The sequence below is a fragment of the Hyperoodon ampullatus genome (genome assembly GCF_949752795.1).
Source record: "Hyperoodon ampullatus genome assembly, chromosome: X".
In the NCBI taxonomy this organism is placed as follows: domain Eukaryota; kingdom Metazoa; phylum Chordata; class Mammalia; order Artiodactyla; family Ziphiidae; genus Hyperoodon; species Hyperoodon ampullatus.
This window is the reverse complement of record NC_136913.1, coordinates 63328884-63334821: the sequence shown is the minus strand read 5'-3', so window position 1 is coordinate 63334821 and position 5938 is coordinate 63328884.

The following is a 5938-nucleotide window of genomic DNA, read 5'->3' as shown; positions in this document are numbered from 1 at the left end:
TTCTTGGAAAAAAAGTAGTAGTCTAGAAGTATTAATAACACAAATGTCACTGTGACCTCCTTACTGACAGGACTGGTTTATGTCACATCGTTTTCTGGCGCATAATGAGTGGCTTTGATGGGTCGATAACTTTTTGTAAGATAGAAGACATCTGAAATTTTCATGTTTTCCTCCATAATCCCATCTCCAATATTTAAAATTTTCTACATTGCCAATACTGGTGGCCCAAGAAATGTTTTTTGTGTGTGTGTGTGTGTGGTATGCGGGCCTCTCACTGTTGTGGCCTCTCCCGTTGCGGAGCACAGGCTCCGGACGCGCAGGCCCAGTGGCCATGGCTCACGGGCCCAGCCGCTCTGCGGCATGTGGGATCTTCCCTGATCGGGGCACGAAACCGTGTCCCCTGCATTGGCAGGCGGACTCTCAACCACTGCACCACCAGGGAAGCCCCCCCCAATAAATGTTTTCATTAGACTTTAAAACAATGCACAGGGCTTGAATTTTCTGTCATTTGACTTTAAAAGGAATGTTGATTCATAATATTTATGTTCTTATGCAAATTCCGGCATAAAAGTTTCATCTCTTCATATATGTTGAATGACAAAATTATTTTACACAGTGTTCATGCACATTTTATAATCTTAAGTTCTTATTTGAGAATGTAAAAATACAAGGTACAGGGCTTCCCTGGTGGCGCAGAGGTTGAGAATCTGCCTGCTAATGCAGGGGACACGGGTTCGAGCCCTGGTCTGGGAGGACCCCGCATGCCACGGAGCAACAAGGCCCGTGAGCCACAACTACTGAGCCTGCGCATCTGGAGCCTGTGCTCCGCAACAAGAGAGGCCGCGATAGTGGGAGGCCCGCAGACCGCGATGAAGATTGGCCTCCCCTTGCCATAACTAGAGAAAGCCCTCACACAGAAATGAAGACCCAACACAGCCATAAATAAATAAATAAATAAATAAATAAGCCAAGCATTTGAAGCCCTTAAAAAAAAAAATACAAGGTACAGTAGACTTCAACAGTCTCAGCTGAGTGCCAAGAATAATATAGAAAAGGAAGATAGTTGATAAATGAGTTTATAGGGTTATAATCTTACGATAGTAAAAATGTAGAAAGACCATGCTGGTTTCTTGGGTATCAGTTTCTTAAGCAGTCCAAATCTAAGCTTAGAAGAAAAGTTTAGCATTAAGCACCTTTACCTTCACGGATAAGCTTCAGCTTGCTCTTGCCAAGAGAAGAGTGCCTGAGTTACAGAAGGTATAATTAGTTTGAAAATTCAGCCTTTTTGTAAACTTCAGATATCAAAATGGATTTTGATATATAAATGAGTTTTGTGAGATGTCACTGCCTCTATTTCTATAACCATTTCACCTGGACTATCTAATCAGTCCTATGAATGTATCCCTAAATGTATTTAATGAAAACCAAATAGCTGCCTCATGACAATTAAGTACATATTATTTATGGAGGAAAGAATATTAAATTTTGAACTGTGTAGGCTCCCTATCATTTTAGTTTCTTTTTCCACACTGGTCACTGACTTTAACCTAAATTGTGTTTGTAAAGGGTGAACTGTCCTACATCAAACTTACATGAAATAATTCCATCCACTTATGGAAGAGGAGGATGTAGAAGAGGTAGAAGCTGGGCACTAGTTCGTGTGCCTATGACTCAGAAAAGACTGAAATAATGTCCCATGTTCAGTTGGTTATTTTGATAAAAATTATCACTGAGGTAAAACAATTCTATTAACTGGAAGATCACAGGATATATCCATTATATTTTTCAGGGCAGATAGTTTTTCTGTGGGGCAAATAGGTAAAAATTATATTGTATGGTAATTGCATTAGGTTCTAAAGAAAAGAATCTGCAGAGAAATCTATGCAATATATAATTGGTCCAGATTAGTTTTCATTTGGAGAAAGAAGTTCAGAAATATCCCCAAAGCAGTTTACTCATCAACTGAAAGTCCTCCAAAAATAGAATTATTGGGAAACCATGGTATATGCGGTGGAAAAGAAAAACTCCCTCAGGTTTTTGGAGGGAATAACTTTAAAAATACTTAAATAGCTGAGTTTACTTGGTACAGTTAAGATTTAAACTTGTTGATTTTAACATTACTGTTACATCTGAAATAAACTTACCTGATGTTCTGGTAAAAAAAATAAAAAAGAAAGAGAGAGAGAGCTAGGAATTGTACTTCTTGGGCTGACTATATTTGGGAGAGGATAAGCCTCTAAAACCTCATGAGGACTGACTACTGTATATGATGCTTTTCTATTTCCCTGTGTGTCTCTCACTCAAATTCTATCAGTGAACAATATTAAATCAAGATTAGGAATAGGAATATCAGATAAGTCAGGCAAACTTTGAATATCTTCTGCTATAACTGTGAGGGAATCATTGTCTGCTATTTGGTCAGGATTTGGCAACAGAGTAGCTGGGTTCAAAAGGTTACACCTTCCTAGAATAACATTAGGATTAGACAATAAGACTTGTTCATACCTAGTCCAGTGGCACAGTGACAATGTTGTATCTTATGAATTTATAAAATAGCAGTAACAGCATGAGGTGCATATAAGTAAGTTAAATGTTCCAGAGTCAAAGCCTGAGACTTTTCAACTAGAATACCAACTGCTGCTAAGGCTTATAAACATCCTGGCATCTCTAGAACAAAAGAATCCAACAACACATAAAAGTAAGCAATAAGCCTATAATCAGAGCCTAACTTTTAAGAAAGTACACCACTTTCTTAAGTGCTCCCTTATTATCATTACAAAAAAGGTGGAATATTTTGTCAAAGTTAGGAACTCCTAATACCATTGGGCTATTCTAAGTGTTTAAAAGGCTTCTCTAGCTTCTTTGGACTACTGTAAAGGTTCTGGTAATGCATCATGTGACATCTCAAAGAAATGGTTAGTATTTTCAGAAAACGCAGAGATACATTGCGTGCAATACCCAACCAACCCCGCAAATTGGTGGACTGTTTTTTTTTTTTCATGGTAGTTTACTTCATTTATAAATACGTTGACTTTGGGATGGAACTACCTTCTGTCTTTTGACTAATATGAAATGTCCCAAATATTTGACTTCAATTTGACGATACTACAATTTATCTAGGAAGGTTTTATGTTCTTCAGTAGCTAAAAATATTAAGAAAGCCAAAGCATTTTCTTTATAGGCATTTAAAGTCTTAGCAATTATCAATAAATCATTCACGTATTGAACTAGCATGGGCCACGAAGGAACTTCTTCAAGTTCTTTTATAAATATCTAGAGAATATATAATAGGCAAATCTCTGAGAGATTCATTGCCACAAATATTGAAAGCCTCCATAGGTAAACACAAAGAAGAACCATGATTCCTCAGCTAAAGATGAGAAAAGAAAGCTAAAAATAAGTCCCCTACAGAAAAATATTTAGCAGATGCAGGTATAGAGGTTAAGATAGTAGCAGGGGGACTTCCCTGGTGGCTCACTGGTTAAGAATCTGCTTGCCAAGGCAGGGGACACGGGTTCGATCCCTGGTCCGGGAAGATCCCACATGCCACGGAGCAACTAAGCCCATGAGCCACAACTACTGAGCCTGCGTGCCACACTACTGAAGCCCACGTGCCTAGAGCCAGTGCTCTGCAACAAGAGAAGCCACCACAATGAGAAGCCCGTGCACCACCTGTGAGCACAACAAAGACCCAACGCAACCAAATAAATAATTAAATAAATAAATTTATTATTTTTTTGTTGTTGGGGGTAGGAGTTTATTAATTAATTAATTTATTTTTGCTATGTTGGGTCTTCGTTTCTGTGTGAGGGCTATCTCTAGTTGTGGCAAGCAGGGGCCACTCTTCATCACAGTGCGCGGGCCTCTCACTATCGTGGCCTCTCTTGTTGCGGAGCACAGGCTCCAGACGCACAGGCTCAGTAGTTGTGGCTCACGGGCCTAGTTGCTCCGCGGCATGTGAGATCCTCCCAGACCAGGGCTTGAACCCGTGTCCCCTGCATTAGCAGGCAGGTTCTCAACCACTGCACCACCAGGGAAGCCCATAAATTTATTTTTAAAAAAAGATAGTAGGGATGGAAATAAAAGATGTCAGAGGGCTTCCCTGGTGGCACAGTGGTTGAGAGTTCGCCTGCCGATGCAGGGGACACGGGTTCGTGCCCCGGTCCGGGAAGATCCCACATGCCGCGGAGCGGCTGGGCCCGTGAGCCATGGCCACTGAGCCTGCGCGTCCAGCGCTTGTGCTCTGCAACGGGAGAGGCCACAGCAGTGAAAGGCCCACGTACCGCAAAAAAAAAAAAAAAAGATGTCAGAGAGGGCTTCCCTGGTGGCGCAGTGGTTGAGAGTCCGCCTGCCAATGCAGGGGACACGGGTTCATGCCCCGGTCGGGGAAGATCCCACATGCTGCAGAGCAGCTGGGCCCGTGAGCCATGGACGCTGAGCCTGTGCGTCTGGGCGTCCGGAGCCTGTGCTCCGCAACGGGAAAAAAGATGTCAGAGAAATGACTAACTTCTTGTACAAATTTATAAGTTGAACTTTCATGTCAAATTTTCCTTCCTCTTTATAGGTACATGGCAAATGCCCCCCCCTTTTTTTATTATGTCCCATCTTTCTAGTTATGTAATTGCAGGTTCTAGTTCTTGTATTTGAGCTAGAGAGAGAGGATATTGTGACCATGGCCATGGTTTTCATTTGTTGTAAGCTATAACATTAGTATTAATCCTTTTTATTAAAGGTGTCATTTGTTCCTAGGATTCCTAAATTCTAAAGGTGAATCTATTTCCTATAATTCAGAGTGCTTTTCCAGCACTTTTTTAGGTGAGACTGTCACTCTATCCTGTCCTTTTGTTTCAGAAGGACAAATTTACCAAAATCTCCATCTAGAGTATAGAATATGGTAACCCTTAGTTTACAGATCAGGTCCCCTCCCATCAGATTAAGAGGCACAACAAGAGACAAAAGAAAAGCATGTTCCTCTAACAGATGATTTATTTGCACAGGAACCTTAGAGGAGAAGAACAGGTAAAATGTTGTGCAGAGGTACCCACAACTTGAATATTTTTATGGGTAAAGGAAAAATGAGAAAGATCATTAGAAAATACAGAACATGTGCCTCCAGTATCCATAAGAACAGCCAGGGAAAGATTAAGGCAGGGAAAAGAAACAGACATATAAGTATTTCCCATTCTCAGCTCCAAGTTTCCCCCATTATGCCAATTTTGCTCATTAGTTTGTACCACTTGCCAGTTATTTCCTGTGTGGTTTCCTGGGGGGTAGTTTCTTTGACGCAATTGTAAAGCTTCAGAGTTGGTTTCCATCTTTTGCATATGCTTCAGTCTCTTCTGGCATCCATTTATCCAGGGCCCCATCTTCTTATAATAGTGACGTATTGACTTTACATTAGGAGACTCCCTCATATGAGTTGATGACTTCAGATAAGGGTCTCTTCCCTTTGTGAATAATTCTAACTGAAAAGCTAACACTGAGGGCTTAAATTTCTTTTTGTCTTCTTTATCTTTCTCCATATTTTCCCAAAACTGAGTTGCTGTTGCTGCCAATATCTGAGAAACTGTCCTTGCCATCCATCTATTTTTTCTTTTACCTGTGCTTGATTTCTAGGCAAAAAGGCTGCCACAAAAGTAGAGAGGACCAAGGGCTTTTACTAATCTGCCCCTGGATCCATCCTTGTAAATTTAGATAATGCCCAGTAAACTACTGGTGAAAATCAGAGAGGATTTATCCAGCTTCTTGAGTGCGGCATTGTAGTTTCTTCCAGCTCACCTTCTGCAGAAAGGCTTCAAGGATTGCCAACATCAATCCCTTGTGCTGAGTTTCCAAGATATGAAAAGCAACCTGAGTTGTTGGAGGAGGCAAACTGTAGACTTCCTGAGGCATGGTACTCCCTGATAATAGGAGTTATTATTTTGTCCCTGTTATGAGT